At 46.9% G+C, this 27,849-nt stretch overlaps 1 protein-coding gene, 1 long non-coding RNA gene and 1 other non-coding gene across 6 annotated transcripts in view; all 3 read right to left on the bottom strand.

Annotated features, from left to right (window-relative positions):
- CHST11 (carbohydrate sulfotransferase 11) overlaps positions 1-27,849 on the bottom strand; it is a 265,715-nt gene that overhangs the window by 158,896 nt on the left and 78,970 nt on the right. The window lies entirely within an intron of this gene.
- LOC122423687 lies at positions 7,140-26,919 on the bottom strand. The gene is made up of 3 exons (XR_006264195.1): positions 26,906-26,919; positions 8,890-8,899; positions 7,140-7,386 (listed from the first exon to the last, which is right to left on the bottom strand). It is a non-coding gene; the product is annotated as an uncharacterized LOC122423687 (long non-coding RNA).
- LOC122424116 lies at positions 7,571-7,705 on the bottom strand. The gene has a single exon (XR_006264311.1). It is a non-coding gene; the product is annotated as a small nucleolar RNA SNORA70 (small nucleolar RNA).

Below are 27,849 nucleotides of genomic sequence, written 5' to 3'. Positions count from 1 at the left end.
GCCAGGCTCCAGAGGCTCTTGGCACCACGTGGTCAGTGGACCACCCTACCTGTACCACCGCAGCCGACAAGGCTGTGGTTTGTCTCCCAGGGATCCACGAGTGGGGGAAGAGATGGATCATGTGTACCCTGGAGGTACCCCCCAAAAATGTGGTCCCTAAATACCTACCCTGGACTCTCCCCGCTTCAGTATCTTCTTATCCCACTTATAACACTTCAATTTTCAATCAACGCAGCATGTTTATACTGTGCTCCCAAGTGTCTATGATGTCCTGAGCTATGAAGCTACATGTTAGGAAGATCACAAAATGCAATCAGACACCTTCAGAGTTCTTCTCCAGATTTTAAAGGCAAATGCTCAGAACAGAGTATTGAGAACATAAGGGAAACTAGTTCTTAGGTAAACTGCCCACAAACCCTAATGATTGTTTCTTTAAGTAAATCCGACAGGTTGCATTTGTCATGTGCTTTTTTTTTAAATTCAGAATATAAAACATTCTGAAAAATGAGGAGTCTCATAGGCTGAGCTCCAGTAACTAATATGGTAACTCCAGGTTTTCTGTTCCTGGAATTTCTTCCTTCAGAATAACTAAATTGAGAAGTATGTCTTATTTTGTGTTATAAACTAGTAGTTTTACTTGTGTGTGTGGAATATGGAATCAAACCACTGGGTTCCAATTTCAGCTCTGTCACTTTCTGGCTCTATGACCCTGGACTGGTTACTGAATCTCTACCTGCCTCAGTTTTCTCATCTATAAAATGGGAAAATCGCAACAGTTCTCAGGACTGCTGTGGGGATTAATGAGCTATTATAAAAGCACTTAAAAGAGTGACTAGCACCCTTTTAAGTATTTCCTTTATTAAGTAAGTACTTAATAAATGTAGCTATAGACATAAGGCAGCAGTGCCTTGAAAAGGTCATCAGCTTTTTAAACTCTCCTAGAGTAAGTTTCAGGCTTCCCAGCTGGCACTAGTGGTAAAGAATGTGCCTGCCAGTGCAGGAGAAGAGATGCAGGTTCAGTACCGGAGTCGGGAAGATACCCTGGAGGAGGGCATTGCAATTCACTCTAGTATTCTTGCCTAGAAAATCTCCATGGACAGGTGACCCTGGTCCATACGGTCGCAAAGACAGACACAACCCAAGCAACTTAGCAGCTGCAGCAGGGTAAGTTTCAACTTTTATAAGCAGAAAGGAAGTATATGATACTGGCTAAGAGCACAAACTATAAAACCACATTGCCTAGCATTGAATCCCAGTTCCGTCTTACTTGTTGTGTTACTTTTTTTTGGCCAACTTACTGAACCTCTCTGAGATTTAGTTTCTGTAAAATGGAAATAACACTGCCTTCATGATTATGTGAGTACAAACAGTGTGTGTGTGTGTGTGTGTGTGTGTGTGTGTGTGTGTATTTAGTCCCTATGTCATGTAGGACTCTGCAACCCCATGGACTGTAGTCCACCAGGCTCCTCTGAACATGGGATTTTGCAGTCAGGAATGCTGGAGTGGGTTGCCATTTCCTCCTCCAGGGGATCTTCCCAACCCAGGGATCGAACCTGCATCTCCCACATTGATCAAATCCACATCTCCTGCATTGCAGGCAGATGCTTTACCACTGAGCCACCAGGCAAGCCCACAAGCACACAGTAAGTAGTAACAAAGCAAGACAGCTTGCCACCGTCACTGTATTTCCAGGGGAGGTCCCACCAGCAACAAACAGGATCACATTTGTAAAATCTCAAGATGACATTCAAAGACCCAGGAAGCAACTAGGTAAACCAGTCATGAGTCACTCTCATCCCATCTTGGCTTCTGTTCAAAGTTGCTAACATACAGATCCTCAGTGAAGGTGTAGCAGGCAGAATTCAATTAAAACTGGCCCAGCCTGCAGCTCCAGTCCCTTCCGTTCCCATCCCACAGCAGGGCTAAGAGCTAAGGGAGATGGACGGCAGGGGTGATGCATGAACAGTGGAAAGGACCCACTGCCGCGGTACCTTTGACTGTTGCATGGCAACGAGAGCTGCCAAGACAGCAGAGCAGCAACAGACTGCAATAGCAGAGAGAACCTGGCTTCTCCACGCAATGAGCATCAGAGCATCCATGAGGCTGAAAGGCAAGGAGGTCCTCGACAGCAGCCTTGGTGACAGGGTGCAGCCCGAGCCCCCGAATCCTGGTGTAGAGAGGAAGAGACACACTGGTCCTTCCCCACCAGTTACCTGCCCTGGGAAGCCACAGGTGCACAGACCAGCTTTGCCTCTACACTGTCCACATAGCTCGAGGTGGGCCTGGAACCCCACTCTGTGCCTCAGAGAGGGAGGCAGGAGATCCACAAGACTGCACGTGCCCAACTGGAGCTTGAGAATGTCTCACTGGGGAGACACGGCAACAACACACGCAAGACACAAGTGTGTTTCAACAGGAACTCAACAAGAAGGGCTGCAGGCTCTCAGGAGAAGGGACGCTTTCCCGAGGAGGGAGCTGGACCCTAAGAGACACGAGGAAAGGGAAGAGGAAGCAGGGAAAGAAGGGCAGTGAAACAGCCCTACGCACCCAGGGACACCGTCTATCCAAAGATAAACTCACCATTTAAAACAAACCTTCTTCTGCCTTCTAAGGAAGGACTCAATTTTCTGCCAGATCTGATTGCAACTCAAAGATATTTTGTAGCTGCACTCCCCTGCCTGTCTAAAGACATCCAAACTTATCAGCCATCCTCATGTCAGATGCATCTTGCCTGTTGCACAAGATGTGGTCCATCTGACCCACAAGGTTCGATTTCCAAAAGATACTTGCAGCTCTAATGTGGCTGGCTTAAGTGGCTATGATATTTTATTGAAGTGACAGTACATTTCATTTTTTAGAGACACCAGCAAATTTTGCCTTTGGTGGATTGGTCCTGATGGAAAATCTCTGATTTAAAGGAACAGGGGGAGAAAATTTTAAATATATTATCATATATTCACACACAAGTGTATTTATACATTATGAAAGCTACTCATATAAACTTTATATGTGTATAAACTTTATTTATGTATGAATGTGTCCGTGTTTTAGCCCACCTAACAAGAAGATCTGCCTTCAGCTGGACACATAAGGCTCCCAGGCTCAATTTCTATAACTGCAAAGGCACAAGGGGGGCTTCCCAGGTGGAGCTAGTGGTAAAGAACCCACCTGTAAATGCAGGAGACATGAAAGACACGGGTTTGATCCCTGGGTCAGGAAGAGCCCCTGGAGGAGGACACGGCAATCCACTCCAGTATTCCTGCCTGGAGAATCCCATTGACAGAGGAGCCTGGCAGGCTGCAGTCCATGGGGCCGCAAAGAGTCAGACATCACTGAGCGACTGAGCACACACATACACAAAGGCATACAGTTTCTCAGTCTTGGACCCTGTGGGGCAAGGATGGCAGGGCTCCACTCTGGTTCTGCATAGACAAACGTACTGCAGTCGACTAGTGATGTCTGCCCCGGTCACACTGAGAAGAGAAGGGAGGTGTGTTTGCAGGTTACCTGAATCAGCTCAAAGAATCCTTCGGATAGACCTAGGATTCTGAATAATCATCTGAGTCCTAGAGAGAGGAGATTCTAGAACAATCTCCTAGGGCTGATTAGTTCAAACACTCTGAGCACTGAATGATAAAAGCCACATTAATGGGTTCAAAGCTAACATTGCGCTGCAAACAGAGGAAAAAAAAATGCTGTTTGTGTTGGGACGATCCCTCCTAAACCCACCCCTACAAGCTCCCTGTGAGCAGAGGCCCCAAGGTACAGTCAGGTCTCTCCTCCTCCAGGACCTGGTGGGGAAAGGGAATGGTTTGCCAGCATTTCTGCATGGCAGTTGAGTCACAATAACAATAAGGTTATTCTTGTCCAATAAGGACCCTTCCATAAAGGTCCAAAGTGATTTTTCCATTATGAGCAGCTTTCACGTTATATATAAAGATCCCTAGCCCCACCTCCCCCCAGTGCAACTAAGGAAAAAAGAGAAAGGGGAGTTTCTATGGATTTTGAGATAGAACTGAAGAGAGGGAGTGGAGGGGGTTCCCCAACCTCTGGGATCTAATGCCTGATGACCTGAGGTGGAGCTCAGGTCATAATAATGGAAATAAAGTGCATGATAAATATAATGCACTTGCATCACCCTGAAATCCTTCCCCCCACCCACGCTCCCACCCCCATCCATGGAAAAACTGTCTTCCATGAAATTTGTCCCAAAAAGGTTGGGGACCACTGATTCATGAGGACTCTGAAGCCTCATGACCCGACCTGACGTTCTAGATTCCCATACAGTGGTGACACGGAGGCCCAGGGTCACGACGTTAACTCCATGGGAAGATCACACGGTCACGTGACTGGCCTCTAAGCCCTGTCCTTTCCTCTCCATAGGAACAGTGGGGCGGCAGTGGGGCGGGGCTGGAGGACACGAACATCTCCAGGCCCTAGAAAGTGGAGACAGATGGGGATGCGCGAAGGAAGGAGAACACGGTTTAAACCCGGCCCGGCCCACGTCTCAGAGAAACTCAGCACACACCGTCTGAGTGCTTCCATCCCAACGTCTCGGTCTCCATTTCCACTTCCCTCCAGCCTGCCCAGCCGAGGGGAGACGCTACAGCTGCTGAAGAAAGAACACTACTGGGGACCAGCATAATCTCAAGGGACTGCCGAGAAGAACAAGAAATCACCAAGCGCGGGATGCCCTCATTAGCCAGGCTTCTAACCTCCAGGTGGGCGGGTGACATCAGGACCGCACAGCTCCTCCCCTGGGCACTGGCATCCTCATGCATTAACAGCTCCCCACCCCCAGCCCCCTGCCCGCAGACTCCTGGAATACCCATGGCAGAGAGTCTTGCAGCCTGGGGGCATTCTGAGCCACTGGCCAATACACAGGAAGCAATTACTGATGTCCTTAAAAAATGAGGGCTGCACACGGTGGTCTCCAGAGACTATTCCAGCTTGGCAGCTGCGAGGCACTTGCAGCTAGTTCTGACTCTCACCACCAACTGCAAACACACAGCCTCAAGCGGCGCCATCGGGGGCCCCTGGAAGTAAAAGACAAATGTCTCACTGGGGGAAAAATAATACATTGCCTAACGATCACTGGTTCCCATCTTGGACAGACCTGGGGGGAAAAGGGAGAGACGTGATGGGGAGTGAATGTGGAAAGGAAACTAGGCTTTAAAAGCCTTAAGCAGTCAGGGGCAACCAGAACAACGTCGTAAAAACAGCAGTTATGTTCTCTGCGCGCCTGCTCACACAGGGCACAGCCACTCGGACCACTGTCAGAAGCACTCTCTCATTCAATCCTCCGTCACCCCTGCTTTGTAGGTAAGAACTGAGACACCCAGAGGTTCGGTGACTTGCCCAAGGCAATACACTGGTTAGTCACTCCTTCGGCATACGGGTGTTTCCCACACGGCTCCAGGCGCTGAACCAAACTGGGAGCCACGGAGTGGTTGGGCTGGGATGCGAGCTTCAGCGTCTGGATGCTGGATGTACTGCCCAGATGGACCAGTCCACAGAAGGGAGCCCTGTGATGCTGAACCGTGCAGACTCACGCAGGAGGCCTACCAGGAGAAACCCAGGCCTCAGTCCACCTTGGGGGTGCCAGTCATTGGAGCTGTAGGGGCGAGGCGAGGCTGGAGGGACCCTGAGTCTTGCTGGAGAGAGTTTCTGAGAGGCAGAGACTCCTTCCTCTGAATCGGCCTTGACCCTGATGCCGCCTCAGGGTCTCCATGTAGCAGGATCTCAAATAGCTGTTCTGAGAACATACTGCACCCAAGGGGCCAACCCACAAAGCCGTTTCTACCAGTGGCTTCTATTCCGTGTAGACAACATGGACGACTTCCAGGAAACCCCCAGGGTCATCCTCTGCACCAACACACTTCCTGGAAATGAGGCCAACCTTGACCTGTGGGCCCCTGCATGATCTAGCCCTTGCCTACCTCTCCACTCCATTCCAGCCACCATTCCCCTAATCTGCCAAGTTCATCCCCACCTCTGGGCCTTCATCCTCAGTGTTCCCTCTGCCATAAACACTCCTCCTTAATATTTCACCTGCTCACCCCTTCACATCCCTTAAGTGTCTGCTCCAAAGTTGCCTCTTCAGAGAGGACGTCCTCAACCACCTCCCCAGATAGCTTTCTCATTCTGTTCCTGAACCCTGCTTGAATGGCATTCTTCATTACCCCAAATCATGTCATTTACCAGACGTGTTCATTTACGGACAGTCTGTCTCCCCCACTGGAGCGGAAGCTCTGTGAGGGCAGCCCGTCCCTGCCTGGCTCACGGCTCACAAGCAGGTGCTCAGTAAGTATTTGCAGAATGAGTGGATCCATTCACTTGTTGAACATTTACTCTCCTCCAACATTTACTATGTACTGCACGAGGCTCTGAGGACACAGAGATTTTAGAACAAGCCAGGCAATGTTCCCATCGCTGTGTTCACAGCTGGGAGAGGGAGGTGCCTCGGCCAGACAGTGCGAGAGGAAAGTGTGCCCGCTGTGTTTCCAGAGCACCCCCAGCCCCACCCTACTGCATGATACTGAAGAACCACAAGCCCCTGACTCCCTGTGGGGGACCCAAGCCTATATGACGTAAGCTCTGCCTTCAGATGCATATCCTTGTCCACTTAGAGGAGAGAAGGGGTCCACACCGACCCCACCTGGAGACTCTAACCACATGGCTTCTTCATGCTGAGTAGGCAAGGGTCATGCTTTAAATGTAGTCACCTACACAGAAGCTTAAAAGTATTTTTTTTTTTTACAATAAAATGGATTTTAATTTTCACACAGAAATTAAAGAGTTCTAATTAACCTCTAGTACCTCCACGGACCTAATTAAAATCTATGGTTAAAACAAAGTAAATTATCTACATAACACATAATGACAAAGAATAGGAAGGTGTAAATGAACAGATGAGAAAACAACAAATGTCTAGGGAATGCAGTGGACAAAGTGATAAAGCAGAAGAAAGTAAACTGTATCTTGAATAATAGTCAAAAGGGGGACTTTCTGCCTTAATCCCAGAAAGCTTAGTGATTTTTAAGAATACTACATTTGAGAAAGTGAGACTGTGAAAAAATAATCAATACAAAGTATATATACAAAACAACTACTCTACCCTGTCATCTTCCTAATCAATTTTTTTTTTTTTTTTGGACAGGAAATAGCATTTATTGGTGAGCGTGATTAAGGAGGGAACAGGGCTGATGCTCATGAGTGCAGGGCCCGCCATTTGTCCAGGGGACCACGATTAGGGATGTATTTGACCCCACAGCCGTCCGGGATGAGTCGCTTTTCTGCCACCATGTTCTCAAATTCATCCGCATTGAACTTGGTAAATCCCCACTTCTTGGAGATGTGGATCTTCTGACAGCCAGGGAACTTGAACTTGGCCTGGAGGAGGGCTTCAATCACATGCTCCTTGTTCTGCAGCTTGGTGTGGATGGACATTATGACCTGGCCAATGTGGACCCTGGCCACTGTGCCCTGGGGCTTTCCAAAGGCACCACGCATACCTGTCTGGAGTCTAGATTGAGAAACAGCAGGCCAGTCATGAATGGCCACTAGCAAGAGTTGTCTCCAAGGTCCCTTAGGGCTACCTGTACAGGCAACAGGTTGCATACACTACCAAGGAGGCTGCTGTCTGCAGCCATTGCACACTGGGCCCCCATGGGGAAAAGAGCACAGTCGGCTTAATTGACTGCAAAGCTTAAAAGTATTTTTAAATTTTTTCCATTTTTTAAAATGGACACATAAGTAGTTTATTTATTTATTTATGCCATACCACATGGCATGTGGGACCTTAGTTCCCAGCCCAGAGTTTGAACCTGCGCCCCCTGCGTTGGAAGTAGAGTCTTAACCAATAGACCACCAGGGAAGCCCCAAGTTCCTGTGTTTTAAACTGAGATATAACATTAGTTTCAGGTGTACAACATTAAGGATTCGCTATTTTTCTATATTGCAAAATGATCACCCCAGTAAGTCAACATTCATCACCACACACAGGTACAGATATTTTTTTCCTCGATGAGGTCTTTGAAAATGGACTCTTAGCAACTGTCAGTTATGCACTAGAGTATTGTTAACTACTGTTAGCGTGCTGTACATGACGCGCCCATGGCTTGTTTTCTAACTAGAAGGCTGCAGCTTTGGGCCCGCTTCGCTCATTCTGCCCGCCTCCCACCCCCCGCCTCTGACAACTAGCTAAGACCATTTCTTAAAAGTCTCCTTGAGAGACACCACTGGTCCCTGAGCACTTGGAGGAAGCGTCTGTGTGAAGGGAGAGAAGGATGACGGCACAACAGAATTAACTGTGCACACTTGGGGAGAGGAGCTGGGGAGGAGGGGGGTCAGGCATGACAGCCCCACTTTGCAGGTGAAGGGACCGGGGGCTCCGTCCCCAGAAGTCACATTTGTCTCCAGTCACAAACAGAAGCAGAAGCTTCAAAGGGCCCGGGAAGCCCCTCTGTCAGGCCCACCAGCTGGGCCGGCAGCACTTCTTCCCTTTATTTACAGAGGCTGCTGACACAGGCAAGAGGCAGAAGGAGGCGTCTTTGAAGTTGGAGACTGAAATATTAATAAGGGACAGTAATTGCATGTCCCGTGACAGGAGGACAGGCCCTGCTGCTGCCGGGAAAGGTTCTCCGGGCGCATCAAAACACTCAGCTCAGCTCTGGGCCCCATCAAGACCATCTCCCCCAGGAAGCCTCCTCTGATTGCCACAGCCTGTGCAGATTCAGAATCACAGACACCTAGGAAAGTTAGAGGCGGAAGGAAGCTTAGAGATTACAGCCCAGGTCCCACCTACTCAGATGGCTGGTGTCCTTAAAAGAAAGGGGAAATTTGGACACAGGGACATGAAGAGAGGGAAATGATGGGAAGATGGAACACATAGGGTGAGCTCATGTGACGACAGAGGCACAGACAAAGAGATGCGTCTATGAGCCCGAGGACACCAACAACTGCAGCGCCCAGCAGAAGCCAGGGAAGAGGCCAGGAGAAGATTCTCCTTCAAACCTCCAGAATTTCAGACTTCCAGCCTCCAAAAGTGTGGGAGAATAAACTGCAGTTATGTTAAGCCACCTTGTTTTTTTGTTTTGTTTTGGTTTCTTTTTTGAAATCTGCCAATTTATTTACTTTTAATTGAAGGATAATTGCTTTACAGTATTGTGCTGGTTTCTGCCAAACATCAACATGAATCAGCCACAGGTACACCTGTGTCTCCTCTCTCCCCCTGCCACTGCTCCAGGTTGTTACAGAGCCCCAGTTTGAGTTCTGAGTCACACATCAAATACACATTAAGCCACCTCGTTTGTAGTAATTTGTTACAGCGGGTCTTGGAAACCAAGCCATCTGACCTCCAGGACCACTCAGAGCCCCGTCTTCCATTCCTCTTATAGTCTCTTCACTGGGGGCAATGGAAAGATGGGGGCTTTGAGGGCAAACCTGGCTTCCAATCTCGGCTCCATCACTTCCCAGCTGAGTCACCCGGGCCAGGTCCCTTGAGTTCTCAGAGCCTCCATTTCCCTTCTGTAAAATGGGGCACCGTGTCATGCCTGGTATTATTGATAACATACCTAACTAGCTTGCGTAGACAGAAGATATAGAAAAGCAATGGGCTGATATTACTACAACTCCTGTTTCTGGGAGTTCGTTCCTGTCCATCCAGAGCTCATCTCAGGACCATCCTCCACCCCTATCAAGTGTTTCAGGGTCTGCCCCTGGGAGCGCTTCTTTCATCCCCAGACTCAGTAACCCCTTCTCCCAGAAGACAGGGCTTCTCTCCCACCCCATGGGCTGGGAGAGGGTCCAGAGCCCCCGCCACTCCCCCAAGAGCAGCAGGGAGGCTGGACCTCCCAGGAGACTTCCTTTGTGAGCCTGCCAGCACCCAACCTGTTGCTTTTAAGGACAGGCCCCTGGCCAACTCCATCTGCCTCGGGGACAAGCTGTTTAATGGAGCGAGAGTTGGCTCCTGGGAAGACAATGAATTTTAATGCTTCCGGACACAGCAATCAGACAGAAGCCTGCCTTCCAGGCAAGGCCAGGAGGGGCTTCAAGATCTTGTGGCCCAACCCCCACCTCGTCACCTGAGCACGGGGCAGCTGGGAGGCCGGCCTCCGGTCCCACGGCTGGTCAGCAGCAGTAAGTCCCTAAACCAGCACCCGCTGTGGCTCTCCGTCCCGAGTCTCTGAGCAGGGTCTTTTATAAAAGTTAAAAACATGCAAAGGGAGACAGGAAGTGAGGGGAATGAGGAAGGGGGAGAGGTGTGTGTGCCTTTAGTCTAGTGCGACTTCTCCCTGGGTTATTCTCAGGCAGTCAGTTCAGTCGCTCAGTCGTGTCTGACTCTTCGCGACCCCGTGAATCGCAGCACGCCAGGCCTCCCTATCCATCACCAACTCCCGGAGTTTACTCAAACTCATGCCCATCGAGTCAGTGATGCCATCGAGTCATCTCATCCTCTGTCGTCCCCTTCTCCTCCTGCCCCCAACCCCTCCCAGCATCAGGGTCTTTTCCAATGAGTCAACTCTTTGCATGAGGTGGCCAAAGTATTGGAGTTTCAGCTTCAGCATCAGTCCTTCCAATGAATATTCAGGACTGATTTCCAGGATGGACTGGTTGGATCTCCTTGCAGTCCAAGGGACTCTCAAGAGTCTTCTCCAACACCATAGTTCAAAAGCATCAATTTTTCGGTGCTCAGCATTCTTCTAGACTTGTGGAATTTAACCCATTAGTCTAAACAGTGAAAACCCTATTATCAAAATATATTTCCCACTCCTAGGGGTCAAGTCCACCTTACCCCACTAACCTGCACTGCCCATTCTGCCCACACTCACTCCTTTCATGGGGTCCAAAGGAAAGGGAGGGGTGATGATCCTGACATAGTGAGATCAAAGGAACAGGGTCTCCTGGCCTCCGCCATGGAGAAAACCACAAGGTGAGCAGAACCTCGGTTATTACCCACCTCCCTGTCACGGCTGGGACTGCAGTTTCCTATGCCATGTGGTTGGCATTAACAAAGTTCACAGGGGGTGAACCCGAGAAGGCCCCACGGTGACACCGAACACACACGCCTGACACAGTGTTGAATGAACAAAGGAACAGATGACCAAGCGGGGCCAATGAACGAAGTAAACAGTTCTGATCACAAGCTTAGAAACTGGCTTTCCAGTAACTCAGTAACCCACCTCCCCATCCAACCTGTGCAGTCTCAGGTACCCTTTTCTCCTCATTCTGGATGAGAAAACAATGCCATTAATTAACCGGCTCAGGGTCTACCGGTCGGGTCTCTGCTCAAGCCCCTGTGAACTCGAAGAGAGCTCTGTGGGGCCAGCAGAGGAGGGTCCTCCAATGGCAGCTGGTTCCAACTGGACTGTAAGTGATGGCAGTCTCTCTTCAAAGAAAACCTTGGCTAGAAGAGCCAGTGTCAAACACAGATTAAAGCCAAGCTGCTGTGATAAGGAGGAACTGCTCACCTCCCCCTCCTCCATCCTTCCCAGCCCCTGAGACGCCTCTGTGGAGTCCAGCTTCCCTGACACCCACATGGAAATGTCTCATCCTGTCTCACGCTGCAGACGGAATGGAAGGATAGAGCAAGGGGCACACCCTCAGTCACTGCCGGAAGCAATGGTGCCAACACCAGAGTCCACGCATCCTTGCTCACAGTCCATTCTCATCCCCAGTCACTCCACCCACCACTGGCCAGCCACGTCCACCAAGACAGGCACTTCTTCAACAGACGTGGTCTCCCTGGTGTCTAGGATGGGGAGGCTGTCTGGGTGCTGTATCTGCAAGGCATTCAAAAATGACTACTGAACGAATAAATGAATGAATGCCCAGCTGATCAAGTTTCCAGCTCCCCCTGTACCCCTCACAGCACCCAGACAGCCTCCCTACCCCGGACAGCAGGGAGGGTGTCAGTTTCATAAGCCATAAAGCAAGCCACCAACTGAAAACTGTCAGCAGAGCATGGAAGGAGACCACCAGCCCACTTGAGAATCAAAACACCCAACTGCTGTCCACACCCAAGTCTTCGACAGCCTCAGTCCCCCTCCACCTCCCCTTTCTTCCCCACAGCCTCACATGAAGCTATAGATTCCATTACTAGTCTGCAAATGGCTCTCAAACCCACACTGCAGGGTTAAAAATACTCTTCACACTTGTTAAACCTCCTCAGCATTAAATCACCTCAAGGAATTTGACAGCTATAATGAGCAAAGTATGTAAACCCAGCCTTTTCACAGAGAGGGTGCCCCTCTAAGTTAAGATGGCACAGTGCAAGCCAGAAAAGAGGGGGTGAGGTTGTGACATTTCTTCTTGCAAGACCTCAAAGTGATTGAAATTGGATGGTTCCAGCAACATGAGCCAGGCTTGCATCAAGTGAAGAAACCGAACTATTCCTAACAATCTATAACCAGTGTAGGTGTACAAAAGCAAGTAGAGACAACATATAAGACCAGCCAACCTCGTTACACCCCACCCTATGGAACTGTGCTGTCAGCATCTGAACATTTTAATACCGAACGTGCAGGTCTATGAGGTGTCAGCCTAATCCCAGCACACCTCCTCTGGGTCTTCAAGTGAAAATAGATTTGTGCAGCATGCAATTGTGTGTTAGTTTTTCCTATTGAAAGCCTATCAGGGAAATCACATTTGTAAAACTGGAAGCTGCTTTCCTCACTTCACAGAGTCATCCTCCATCTGGAAGGAAAAGCTAGTGAATCCCAATCCTCATTTCAAGATGGTAGAGTAGGTTGCCTTTGAAATAAGTTAAGAGCCTGAAAATTGCTGAGGTATAAGCTACCATGTGCATCAAATGGGAATTGTCAGCACTCACCCTATTTTCCTCTTTATCCTGACTATTAGAAGGATGAAGGAAGTAAGAGAAGGCCTTAGGAAAGTCCTAGGCAGAAAGTTAAATGGTGGCCGGCCAGCCAACATGAAACACACTAACACCATCTCATGGGAGTTGTAGTGGCTCATCATCCAGACGAGGGCAGTGACATTATTTAAGTGGCCTGAAGCTCTCTTCCAGCCCCACCCCGTGACGAGCCACATCACCATCACCAGGACAAGAAAGGGTCTGCTATCCCATTTTTGTTTCCCACTCTGAACTCAAGTGGGGAAGAGTCTTTGACCATAGCAACGCATTGATGTTTGCAATGTACTGTCATCCACACTGGCAAGAGAGAGGCCATTCCATCCAAGACTCCCATAGAACAAGGAGCAGCAAACAATGGCCCACAGACCAAACCCTTCCTGCTGCCTGCTTTGGTAAATATGTAGTTTTAATGGAAGACAGCCATGCCCATTCATTGACCCATTGACCCATGGAAGATTTCACTCTACGACCGCACAGCTGAGAAGCTGTCAGACAACGTAAGGCTTACAAAGCCTAAGAAGATGTTTACTACCTGACCCTTTAAGAAGCGTGCCAGATCCTGCTTTAAAGAATTAGGCAGTGCTCATAGCAGAGTGAAAGGATAAGGTATTTTCCATTCTCCTTAAAGAAAGGTCAAAATAGTTGGTGGACAGATTCCCCAAATGCTGATCCCTAACTTAAAGCAATTCTGCCTTTATAACAACAGGATGGACCTATTGAGAGGATGCCAGCCAACCCAGGAAAAACACCATAAATAACAAAGAATCAATACTGCTCCTTGACTGTGGTTATAGGTTCTACCCTGGAAAAGCCCCAAAAGGCTGATGGCTCTACCAATGTTGGCAGGGAACAAACAGGTAAAGTAGGGATCAACTCTGACTCCCAATCAACTTTGCAATCTGCTGAGAAATCACAGCCTCTATGAACCTCCGTTCTTCTAGACGTTTCTTCCCGTTAAAATGAGTCTTCGTTGCAAAGCACAGCCTGGTCTTCCAGCCCTTCAGCATTCTCATGTTCAGTAGATACACATCAGAGCCCAGCCTCATTTGTAGTCTTCTTGAGCAGACTCATTCATCTCCTCCTGTCTCTTCCCTCCCTGACTTTGCTTACCCTCTTGGGGCTTCTAATGAGTTAGAACCAATAAATCACTTGTAATCTTTTGTTTTTTAAAAAGAACTGACACCTGGATATAAAATCTGCAAAAATCCTGAAGATGATACAGGAATATCCCTCAGTTCCTGCTTTTCTCTGCTGCCCCCCACCCACCTGCAAGAGTAACTCCAATGTTGGCATTTCCCTTTGTATTTTCTACCTGCCAGAGGACAGTGTTGACTCTGGACTCTGATGGGAGCAATCCGCTGGGAGAATATGCAAAGGAGGAAGCTGATCCCCTATGGAAGGAATTTGCCCATAGGCATCCCATCACCTCATTCTCTCCACTTCACTCCAGCCATAGCGGGTCCCCACCCCAAACCCATGAAGGACTTCAGTCCAAATTAAGTGCAATAGAAGCACTTGTTTTTCCTTCTGGATGTGTTTTATTACAGTTGTGTTTTGACGATCTGCACATATCTCCTTTCTTCCCACCTCATTTATCACTCGGGGTTGAGATCTGTTTGGTCGAGAAAACCAACTGTTCTATTGCGAAGGACAAGGTCAGTTTATGACGTCTGGAGTGGTATCCAGAGAAGGAAGAAGGCAGGGGAGAACTTTATAATTTGATGATAAAGGGACTAGTTCACTTTGCTGAAAAGGCAGCTCTGAAGTTTGAGAAATAACTCATTCTGCTTTGAAAGTCTTGCCCTTTTGGATACTCCTGGCTGCCCATCCAAGAGTTATCCCTTATCACTGACAGATGGTTACCTGTGTTCAGAGAGGCACGGGGCCTGGCTCTAAAGACACAAAAATGGTCATTGACAGCATGCCCACTCCCCTATGTTCTCTCCTGTCCGCCTCGCCTGTAGCTGGAAAAGATCATGTGACCCGTTCAGGACAAGGAGGAGAGAGAAGACCCTGGAAGGCACTCAGAGCAGAACCTGGTACCGTAAATCCTCGATCAATTTTAGGGGTTATTATTTTCATCATTATTACTAATTTTAATAAAACTTTTCCTTCCCTTTCCTCTCTCCCTCCTTTTCCCCTCCAGTAGTGAGCTGGGGCTGGTTTGTACCAGATCACAGGAGCTGATCATGTGTGTTTCTGCCCATCACTGAGGTCAAGCTACAATGTAGCTTGAATCAGCCACATTGGGAATATTTACACTGTGGAAATTGACACATGCTAAAAATCAGGACCTTTTTCTCCCAGAGAGCTAACAGTTAAACATTTACCAGCATCCTACTTGAACCAGCCTCCTTTTCCTCCTCTTTCCAACAATGTACTTCCTCATAAACCACTAGGTACCTGCTGAATGCGGAGCATTATGTTAGGTTCTCCTTGAGAACTCAAAGGTAATTACATCATTGCCCTGCTTTCAATGTATTTACAATTATACAGTAAATTTGTATGAATTAAGATACATTTGGCTACACGCAGCAGAAATCTCAACTGGCAGTGTTTCATTCTTAAATGGAGGAAGTCTAGAGTCTGCGGGGACACACTGGTCTGGCTGACCAGCAGGGTCATTAATGATCCCAACATCATCAACTTTCCCCCTCATGTTCATTGTCTCAGGTGTACAAGAGAGCTGCTGCAGTTCCAGGTATCAAGCCTGTGTTCAAAAGCAAGAAACAGAGGCAAATGGCTTTCTTCTTTTTATCCAGGAACATAATCATTTAATCCTCAAAATGACTCCATGAGGTAGCTACTAGATTAATCTCATTTTATAGATAGGCAAACTGAAGCCCCTAAAGATGAATTAACTTGCTCAAAGCCACACAAAGTAAGGAGCCAGAACATAAACCCAAACATTCTGACTCCTGGTATGCATTCACATATACCCCTAACTAGAGAAGCCAGCAGTTGGGAGCAAAAGCACACGATCTACCACTTAATTATCTGCTTTGGACGGTTCTCCACTGCTGCCTGCATTTCTTTCAGTCCAATATTTTTCTGTTGCTCAGGAAAGGAAATCCTTTTTGCTCATTCTTCTATGACCCCCACCTCCAATCATAGGCATAATATCAGGTGCTTCCATTTGTTAACTGATAGGCACCCATCTCAGCTCTAACACTATCCAACCTGAACGGAAAAACTTGCTGTTCCAGGCGCCAGCAGGCCTGCATTTGGCTCCTTCCTGTGCTAATTACCTACTTGAAAACCTGAAGACTCGGGCTCCCATCCACTTGGCAATCAGACCATCTCCCTGGCCCATCTGCCTGTAACTGCACACCCCCTTTGCTGGGGCCACATTTTTTTTTCACTGTACCCACTGCTTGGGAAGATTTTACAGTTTGTACTGTTTCAATTTATTCCCCATCACAGAAAATCCCAACCCCAATGGTATCCCCACCATAAACTATCCTCCTTAGACGCAGCAGGAGAAAAAAAAAGGTCAGTATTTGTGCTACAGTGGACAGAAGACTTCAGTCCTTCATTAGTAACAAAGTTTTCAGTAGAAAAACCAAGTTCTCTACTTGGTTGCTGTGGTGTCTTTATGACTTATGCCAGCTTCGGAAATCCTGATCTGCAGAGAAAGGCCTCTATCTGGTGTGGAAATCAAAGCACCAGTTACCTAGCGCTTTAGAGGATGATGGATGCTCTCGAAAAGGTACCACCTGGGGCTGTATTTGTCATGGCAAGTTTGGCCTCAATGCCGGAGCAAGTGCCAACTACCCAAAGGGAACATAGCTGATCCGACCACCACTCCTCTCTGGACTTTTTGTTTTGCTTTGTTTTGGTTTTTTTCAGGAGAGAAAAGAATCAGTTAGACCGAAGCAGCTGCAAGGACTTAACACGATGGAACTGTTCCCCATCCTGGAAAGAAAGGTCTGCACGTGCTGTAACCACCTCTTTCTGTGGTGGCCTTTCAACTGCTTTTTTCAATATGCACTGAAGCAAAACCGGAGCTTTCTAAATGGGCACCCTGGGTGGCTCAGAGTATCTCTATTATTCTAGCCAAGAAGACCTTGGGAAGGAAGGCTAAACTTTTCACTACCCTTGATCGATTGGAACTAATAAGAAAATAAAACTGATCACATACAGTTCCAGGACCTTGGGCAAATCACATATGGCTTCTTGTCATGAAGGAAATGGGTAAGTGTAGGCTTGGGCTCTGGAACCAGAATATCTGAGTTTGAATCCTGGCTTTGTCACTTACCAAATATAATCTTGAACTAGTTACTTAACCTTTCTGGGTGTCGCCATCTTGAGTTCTTGCATCTACCCTCAGAACACTCTTGAAAGGAGTAAATCTGTAATTTTACATACAAAATCCTCACAGGAGACCTGACACATAGTTTTGTCTGTAATTAAGGTTACTCATTATCATCTGCCTCCCTAGACTCGGGAGAACTATGAAAAAAATTCTACATAGAACACAGAGTTTCCATTCAATAACTAGTAGTTTCCCTCTTCTCCCCCAAAAAGAGTATATTAATATCTATTTGTTCTATATTTAAGCACAGGTTTCTAGATTTTCAATCAATCAACCAAGCGTGTGCCCAGCAGAGACAAGGACTGCTATTCTCCAAACCCTGACTCAAGGTGGTTTTTCTTCCTCCAGCCTTCATCAGAACACAGTCCACATTCATTCAGCAAAGGAAGCCGGGACCAGCTCTGCAAAGGAACGCTGAGATGATGGATCTGTTCCAAAGGTCACAACACTGGAGCTCTGCAGAGTCGGGAGACGGCCCCCTTCCCTCAAGGGGCCAGTGGCTCACAGTCCGTAAACCTCTCGTGCACAACACGGCAGAGAAGTTAAGGTGGCAATAAGTTGATTTCTTTGTCCAGTCTGCAACAAAACTCACCTCGGTCCTTTTCCCCTTTCACCCTGCAGGGTAACAGCAAGGATGCTCAGCCAGGATGTGTGTCCTGCGCCAGGGAGTCCCAACTGCCCCAGAGACCATCCAAACAAGACGGACTGTGTACCACTGCCAACCCCTCCCACTTCTCAAAACAAGGACTCTTCGTCCAGATCTAAAAAGCGGCACTTCCCCAGCCTCCAGCCACAGGGCAAAATGATGGAGCACTTCTATATGGCCTGGCTGCTGTGGAAAGGCCAGCATCTAGCCCGTATGAACTTACTGTGATGGTTCAGACAGGGTTGCATGGGCCTATATTATTATTTTGAGAAACCAAAAGGAAGTACCTCATTTGTTATCTCCAGGGAAGGGCTCTGACCACCACAGTCCATCACTTAAGCTCAGACTCCTGATTTCTACAACAGCAGAACAAATTTTCTCCTCTCTCCCACCCCCCTCCCACCACATTTCTCTATGCTGACACAGGGCACATGCCCAACAGTTTACCCTTCTCTCCAATATCTTTAACTCTGCTCATTGCCGTCTAAGAAACTAGCCCAGAGAGGCCAACTGGCCAGCACCTTCTTCAGAGTCAGGAGGGTTCTCTTCAGAAATCCTACATACGGACATGAATAGGTTCTTATCATCCCTCTCAACTGGCGCCCACAGTTAAGTGAGAAGATGGATTATCGGCCCAGCTGAGTGGAATAGGACGGTCACTGGGGGTGGGGGGAGTGAGGAAAGTTATCAGGTGACTTCACTGACGGTCACTGTGTGCTTCATGAGGCCACAGACAGAAAGGCCATCAGGCAGGATTCAACTGGATGCATTAAATTTCCCTCCGTTTACACTCTGGGACTCCTGCAAGACTAGACCAACTCCAAGGGAGGGAGGAGGCGGGTCAGGGGAAAAGACCATGTTCTGCTACAGGAAAATCTTAAAGCCCATGAAGGCGAGAAGAGAGCACCACGCCCCTGCCCCCATCCAGGAACAAAGGGAAATGCATGAGCTATGACGCACGGACAAGAACACCTGTCTGGCTCAGGTGAAAACTGGAAACCCTCCTAGAGTCACCATCCCCTGCCCAGCCCACCCCTCACCTGCACCTCTGTCCCTGAGGGGCTCCCTCAGAAGCTGGGGGCCCTGGTCCACTGTTCAATAAGGCAACGACCCTTCTGCAACCCCACAACGTTCTCAGGGGAGCTTACATCGCCCGGACCATTTTCACTGCCATTGGATCTGAGGAGTGAATTTATTTTTTGAATAAGTAACGAAGCCACACAATACCTGAAAATCCCAAAAGGCGTGAAAGGATACCGAGGATGAAAGTACGTCCTCCCTCCTCCCCTCCACCCACCTAAACTATTCAAAAGTATTCAGAGAACATACACCGTGTGCTGGAACACTGTGCTTCCGGGCCCTGGACGGCTGTATATAATTTTATATAATTACTGGTACCAGTTTTCTGTGCATCTTCCTCCAAAAGGTCTGTGCTTACATTGGCAGGCGGGTCCACGTGCTAGTACGTGTGGGTTTTTTGTTTTTGTTTTTTTTAATATTTGATGAAGTTGTTGTGTTTAGTCACTAAGTCATACCTCTTTTGCCATCCCATGGACTGTAGCCTGCCAGGATCCTCTGTCCATGGGATTTTCCAGGCAAGTATAGTGGAGGGGGTTGCCATTTCCTCCTATTCTGGTAAAGGAGACCTAATGTAAAATTTACCATTTTAATTATTTTTAAGAACACAGTCCAGGGCATCTAAGCACATCTGCATTGTTGTGCAACCTTCACCACGATCCATCTGCAGAATTCGCTCACCTTCCCAAGCTGAAACTTGGGAAGTCTACTAGACACTAACTCCCCATTTCCTCGTCCTCCCCGCCACTAGCCCCTGGCAACCAACACTCTATGTACTGTCTGTACGAATCTGACTACTCCAAGTACTTCACATCAGGGGAATTAAACAGTATCTATCCTTTTTCAGAGACATTACTTTGCCAACAAAGGTCTGTCTGGTCAAGGCTATAGTTTTTCCAATAGTCATGTATGGATGTGAGAGTTGGACTGTGAAGAAAGCTGAGTGCCGAAGAATTGATGCTTTTGAACTGTGGTGTTGGAGAAGACTCTTGAGAGTCCCTTGGACTGCAAGGAGATTCAACCAGTCCATCCTGAAGGAGATCAGTCCTGGGTGTTCATTGGAAGGACTGATGCTGAAGCTGAAACTCCAATACTTTGGCCACCTCATGCAAAGAGTTGACTCATTGGAAAAGACCCTGATGCTGGGAGGGATTGGGGACAGGAAGAGAAGGGGACAACAGAGGATGAGATGGCTGGATGGCATCACCGACTCAATGGGCATGAGTTTGAGTAAACTCCGGGAGTTGGTGATGGACAGGGAGGCCTGGCATGCTGCGATTAATGGGGTCGCAAAGAGTCGGACACGACTGAGCGACTGAACTAAACTGAACTGACTGATCCTTTTGTAACCGACATTTTGTTTATCGTAATGCCTTCAAGATTCATCCATGCTTAGCATGTGCCAGAATTTCCTTCCTCTTAAAGGGTAAATACTATTCCATTACAATCAGATACACCACATTTTGCTTATCCATTCATTTGTCAACGGATAGTTGGGTTGTTTTCAAGATCTGGCTGTTATATATAATGCTGCTATAAATGTTGGTGTACAAATATCTATTTGAGTCCCTGCTTTCAATTCTTTGGAGTATACACCCAGATGTGAATTCCATTGATAATTCTACATCAAAGGTTTCAGGCTCCGCCATACTACTTCTGTTCACAACCACACGCGGATTACTTTTTTTAATTGGGATATAATTACAATGTTGTGTTAGTTTCCACAGTACAACAAAGTGAATCGGCTAGATGCACACACACACCCCTGTCTCTTGGACCCTCCCCCAGCCCCCCACCCAGGCCATCAGAGAGCAGCCAGCCGAGCCCCTGTGTTACACAGCGGGCTCCTACCCGCGGTCTGCTTCACACTTGGTGGTATGTACACGTCAACGCTGCTCTCAATGTGCCCCATCCTCCCCCACCCTGTCCCCCACATGTCCATTCTCTGTGTCTGCACCTCTATTCCTGCCCTGCAGACAGGTTCATCTGTATGGTTTTTCTAGATTCCACATATACACATTAACACACAATATTTGTTCTTCTCTTTCTGACTTACTTCATTCTGAATGACAGACTCTAGGTCCATCCATATCTCTATAGCTGACCCTTTTTCGTTTCCTTTTTATGGCTGCCTGTGTATTATTTCTAAGACAAATGCTAGCATATTCTCCATAATGTTCTGTACTACATTTTAAAATGCATTCCTCACTTTTCCCAGTTAAGGAAAAATGAAATTACTTATTAATCCCAACTTGATCCTTCACATACAAGATCTCGAATAACAGTCATGAGAATTGTTAGAAATGAAAATGCAACGGTATTATTATCCAATGATTACTTATGGTCTAACAACAGGTTGTCTAATGGTCTTTACTCCTAAGATATGTCATTCTCTTCAGATTAGCTGTCCTGAAGGAAATTTCACTGCCCTTTCCTCAGCTGTTTTCCCAGTTTCCCCAGGAAAAGGAGCAAAGGGCAAGGTTGTCTCTAAAATGTTGAGCACATGCATTCTGAGTAAATATCCCACTCTCAACAGAGGGATTGAAAAGGAAGAGAAAATGGCCAAAATTCTATTTCAAAAACATCCACTGGACCACCATGGAAATTTTCAAAATGTTAAAGAGGGACTTCCCTAGTGGTCCAGTGGTTAAGAATTCGCCTTCCAGTCCCGGCAACATGGGTCCAATCCCTGGCTGGGGAACTAGTCATGTCCCCACATGCTGCGGGGCAATGAGAGAGAAGCCCGCATGCTACAGCAAAGACCCAGTACAGCCAAGATTGAAAAAGAGAAATGTTAAAGAGAATCGCTTCATAAACATGAGGCAAGGGGGTTTAAGAAACAAAAAGAGAACATTACCATTACTTTTGCTTCAGTGAAAAGAAGTGACCACACAGAGTTCACATGCAAAAGCTGAAAAAGAGCCACTTTGAGTGGAAAGGGTCTTGTGGACACTGAGAAGAAACCCCCAAAAGGGATGTTAAGGCAGACTGTCATTTAAGATGTTAACTTTTCAACCTTGTGATAAGTCACTCTGTGGGCTGACACCACTCCATGGAGGCCACCTTCAAGGGCTCTGGCATCTAGAGGGCAAAGCCAAGACTGCCAATTAATCATCAAAACAGGACAGCATGACCAGGGCAGATGAAAACTTTTTAAACTCTGTGTGTGTGTGTGTTTAAAACAAAACAAAACCAAACAGGGCTGCTGAGTGTAATCCCAGAGATTTTTCTCACTTTGAAAACATTCTGGGGAACAAAAATCTCATTTTGATCCTTGGTCTTACAAGCTGGTGTGTTGGATACTTTAAGGATGCTGGGTCATCTTCTAAAAATCGTTCAGAAGCTCTGCCACTGGCTCTTTGCTTTTGCTCTCACAACACGGCAGATGAAACAGTATTTTTCTGACCTGACTTCAACCTTAACTCAGGAAGCAAAAATCTTAGAAGCAAAGTTCAATTGCCATTCCACTGCTTCAATTCAACACGCTCAAGATTAGATAAGACCATGTTTCCAGGATAAAAATATGTGCCATTTTAGGACATCAAAATTCTTCCTGGCTCATAGAGGCCATCTGCAGCCCTGCCGCCCGTCCTCATTAGCTTTGTAATCAGAGAAGACGGAGCCTTGGCATTCCCAGACCAAACAGTGTGGTTTTACCCATCTGCAACTTTCCCCAACCTGACATGCTAATGTGTGGTCAATTGTTTCCAATTTTGCTGAGGCATGAATCTGAGTCAAGAGCATCCAGGTGACAGTGGAAAAGGCCAGAAGCCCGGCCTTGGGTCATCAGAGATCCGCCCTTATGGCCCAGGGGCATGGGGTTTCTCATCTCTTACACACTCTCTTTCCCTTTCATTCTTTCTTTGCAAAAGTACAGCTCTCCCCAAAAAGCTGTCTGCCAGACCTACTGATAGAGGCAAAGATGAAATTTAAAAGCCTAGGAACTGATGATTCTTAAATATGGTTGTTGTTATTCAGTCACTCGGTCGTGTCCTACTCTTTGCAACCCCATGGACTGTAGTCCACCAGGCTCCCCTGTCCTTCTCTATCTCCCAGAGCTTGCTCAAACTCATGTCCACTTAGTCAACAATGCCACCCGATCATCTCATCCTCTGTCATTCCCTTCTCTTCATGCCCTCAATCTTTCCCAGCATCAGGGTCTTAAAGATGGTAACTTCCCCTGAATCTGACATGCTACCTATGTTCCTCTCATGGATTTTAAATTGCAGTAACAATTTTAAGACAGAGGTGGCTTTAATAGCAAGCTTTACTTAGTAATATTTAACCTTTACTCCAACTATTAACAGTCTGAAAAGATAACTGAAAATTTTCAGTTTTATTAGGTATTATGCTATTATGGCTGACAATTTGAGGGTATATGAGAATGTCCTGAGATATGCCCCTCCCAAACAACACGGGTCCTGACTGGCCCTGGCCTCTCAGTCTCTTCCACTATTGAGCTCCTCCACCTTCTTTGTGAGCATATTATAATTCTTCTGGGCAGTTGTCCTACTCTTAGGAGATGATCTCTAGTTAAAAATAGCTCATCTGGGACTTCCCTGGAGATCCAGTGGTTAGGATTCCATGCTCCCAATGCAGGGGGCACCAGTACAACCCCTGGTCAGGGAACTAAGATCCCATATGCCAAATGGCACAGCTAAAATAAAGAAAGAAAATAAAGAGATGTTATCCTAAATAATTGGATGAAGCACAAGCTGGAATCAAGATTGCTGGGAAAAATATCAATAACCTCAGACATGCAGATGACATCACCCTTATGGCAGAAAGTGAAGAACTAAAGAGCCTCTTGATGAAAGTGAAACAGAAGAGTGAAAAATTTGGTTTAAAACTCAACATTCAGAAAACTAAGATCATGGCATACGGACCTATCACTTCATGGCAAATAGATAGGGAAACAATGGAAACAGTGACAGACTTTGTTTTGGGGGCTCCAAAATCACTGCAGATGGTGACTGCAACCATGAAATTAAAAGACGCTTGCTCCTTGAAAGAAAAGCTAGACAGCATACTAAAAAGCAGAGACATTACTTTGCCAACAAAGGTCTGTCTACTCAAGGCTATGGTTTTTTCAGTAGTCATGTATGAATGTGAGAGTTGGACTATAAAGAAAGCTGAGTGCCAAAGAATTGATGCTTTTGAACTGTGGTGTTGGAGAAGACTCTTGAGAGTCCCTTGGACTGCAAAGAGTCCAACCAGTCCATCCTAAAGGAGATCAGTCCTGAATATTCACTGGAAGGACTGATGCTGAAGCTGAAACTCCAATACTTCGGCCACCTGATGCCAAGAACTGACTCATTTGAAAAGACCCTGGTGGTGGAATAGATTGAAGGTGGGAGGAGAAGGGGATGACAGAGGATGAGATCGTTGGATGGCATCACCGACTCAATGGACATGAGTTTGAGTAAACTCCGGGAGTTGATGACAGACAGGGAAGCCTGGCGCGCTGCAGTCCATGGGGTCGCAAAGAGTCAGACAGGACTGAGCGACTAAACTGACTGATCCTAAATAAATAAATAGATAGTCCATTTTATTATCCCTAAACTGACAGTTTTTCATCTCTGTCTCCCTACTTTTAATTCAGAAAACATGGCCATTGTATTTGTAATACAGGCTAGGTTTGGTGCTTTACTTGCATTATCTTATCAAAGCCTCCCAGAAAGGTACTTATATTATTATTATCTGCATTTTACGGATACAGAGACAGAGAAGGGAAGTAACTTGACCTAGGTCACTGCCCAGGGTGACACGCAAGTAGGTGCTGGAGCTCGGAATAAATGCAGGGCCGTCCTGCTCCAAAGCCTGGACTCTGCGCTCTCACAGGAGGAAAAGGATACTGGAGTTATCGGCTAGTCTGGGTAGCAGGAAAAAAGAGTGAGCAAACACACAGATCACTTTTTTTGCTTCCCAAATCCCACTGCCCAGCTCTGCAGTTTACAAGCTGTACAATCTTGGGCAATATTTCTCTGAGCCTTACAATTCTCCGTGCCTCAGTTTCTTCATCTGTAAAATGATAATGGCCGTAGCTGCCTTACAGTGTTCAAAAAGTTGACAAGTGTTAAAGGCTAACACTGTGTCAACACACAAGAAGAGTCTGTGGGTGTGAAACAATAGGGAAACAATGGAAACAGTGACAGACTTTATTTTGGGGGGCTCCAAAATCACTGCAGATGGTGACTGCAACCATGAAATTAAAAGACGCTTGCTCCTCGAAAGAAAAGCTAGATAGCATACTAAAAAGCAGAGACATTACTTTGCCAACAAAGGTCCGTCTACTCAAGGCTATGGTTTTTTCAGTAGTCATGTACAGATGTGAGAGTTGGACTATAAAGAAAGCTGAGCGCCAAAGAATTGATGCTTTTGAACTGTGGTGTTGGAGAAGACTCTTGAGTGTCCCTTGGACTGCAAGGAGATCCAACCAGTCCATCCTAAAGGACAGCTGTGAACTTCGTAGGCCCCACTTACTCAAAAATATGCACATCCCAAAACACAGACAGTAATGTTTCCCAGTGATGGACACTATAATACTGAGCCGGGTATTGACTGGAAATCCGGTAGCTGATCCCAAATGTCAACCAATTTGACCAAACGATGTATAATGTTTATACAAATAAGTCATGGTTCTTTCCATGAAAGAAATTATGATCTAGTGTTGGAAAGAAATAGGATGGCTTTTAAAGAATTCGCCTGCAACTCAGGAGATGAGGGTTCAATCCCTGAGTCAAGAAGATCCCCTGGAGAAGGAAATGGTAGCCCACTCCAGTATTCTTGCCTGGAGAATTCCATGGACAGAAGAGCCTGGCGGGCTACAGGGTTGCAAACAGACATGACTAAAGTGACTCAGCACGCACAGGATATAGAAAGTGATCTGGCTGCTAGAAAACAGGGCTAAGATTTTAATCTGGGTCATCAGACCTCAGGGTCAACCTAGTTAATACATGACCTCATTACCCCCTAATATAACAGAAAGCCCTTATGACTATTGCAAGACCAGTGCTAATTCAATGCTGGCCATTCAGGAGGCCTGTGATTACAAGTCCCACCTAACTGGCTGTGTCCATGGTCAACCCCAGCCCACTGCCCTAGGATTTGTTGTTTCCGAGCTTCTGTGTCTCACAACCACCGCCCCCCCTCCCCCATCCAAGATGACATCTGCCCAAGCTGATGGGTAATTTAAGACAACTGAAAATTTTTTCAGGCTCTTCATTTTCCATCTCATTCCAAAGTGACATGATGATGGAAACTGTGCGCTGACCTTTGCTCAGCAACTATGCCTTCTCGTTCCATATACCTGTGTGCAATGTGGTACACCCCAAACAGCAGTTGTGGACTTGCCCGAACCTGCTAGCAAAGAAGCTGTCCAGTAACAGGCTTCTAGACTGCTCCCTGTGGAGCTAAAGTTATCAGGACTGCTATCTCTGACTCAAATCATGTTTTCCAAAGACCAAGGATTCTAATGCTAGTGCTAAACAACAACCCCATCACCCATCAAACAAGCTCCAGACACAGAGAAGGGGCCTGGAAGAAAACAAAGATGAAGCAGGCGGGAACCCTTTTTCAAAGACAGGTCCTATCAGTAAGGGAAATATGCATGAGTATCACCATTACTGCACTAATAACCACCGTGAACTATCGTCTGGCTCCTGGATGAGTATTTTACAAATATTCTCTTCTTCATGCTCGAAAAATCCCTATGAGGGTATTGCTGTTCTCTCTACTTCATAGATGAGAAAAATGAGGCAGAGACATAGACAACTTTTGAGCAGCAAAACCAAAATAAGAGCTGTTGGCACAATCCAAAATCTGGACTCCTTGCCATCCAAGGAAGAAGGTGATCACGGGATATTGTGGATAACAGGGAAGGACAGTGAGGCAAACGTGCGGGCAGTTCATACAAGGACACACACGGGCAGGCAAGGCTGGAGGTCCTAACATCTGACAAGAGCGATGCTGGTGCTGAGGGTCCTCAGACCACACGTCTGAGCATGAGCCCTCATCAAGCAACAGAGGCCACGGACTCACAGACTGTTCTATATGAAGGAGAGACTGGCCTCGTTAGACTTACAGCTTGGGTTTATGAACACCAACACGAGACTTAAAGTAAATGGTCTTACCCTGGCCCAAAAGGATGTGAAAAAGTACCCAGTATCATTTCTCACGAGCCCCAAGGAATCGTTTCTCAGCCTTCGGAACCTATGTCCCTAAAATGCCTTCCCAGCCCATCTGGTCCTTACTAGACCAGAAGACTGCCCAGCTTTACTGTGTGTGTGTCTGTAAAGTGAAGTGAAAGTGTTAGTTGCTGAGTCCTGTCTGATTCTGTGCAACCCTATGGGCTGTAGCCCACCAGGCTCCTCTGTCCAAAGATTCTCCAAGCAAGAATACTGGAGTGGGTAACCATTTCCTTCTCCAGGGTATCTTCCCCACCTGGGGATCAAACCCAGACCTCCTGCATTGTAGGCAGATTCTTTCCTGTCTAAGCCACCAGGGAAACCCATGTGTGTGTGTATACACACATAGGCACACACACACACACACACACATAAATGAATTGATATGCTTTATCAAATTACAGTCTCTCCCATTTCTAATGCACATCCCCTCTAAATATTGCTGACCTGCCACTGAAAACAGCTGAACTATTAGATGTCGTAAAGGAAAGTTAATGTAATAAAATAAACAGAATTGTCCTTCACCATCTAACTGTATGTGGAATTCGAGGATGAATCTGATTATTAACAGTGAGTCCAGAGCTAGGATCTTTTTCATAGGAATACATGAAATTTTCTAGAGCACCATAAATGAGGACATGATCCTGTTTACGCAATGCTGCCCTGGTTTATAACTCTGAGGTTCCCTCCCGGGGAGTGTCATCATAGTGACATAAGGCAGTGTATTTCCCAACCCCCGCCAAAGCTC

The sequence above is a fragment of the Cervus canadensis genome, chromosome 21 (assembly GCF_019320065.1).
Source record: "Cervus canadensis isolate Bull #8, Minnesota chromosome 21, ASM1932006v1, whole genome shotgun sequence".
Taxonomy (NCBI): domain Eukaryota; kingdom Metazoa; phylum Chordata; class Mammalia; order Artiodactyla; family Cervidae; genus Cervus; species Cervus canadensis.
The sequence above is the reverse complement of the archived record's forward strand: the minus strand, read 5'-3'. Positions and strand labels throughout refer to the sequence as shown.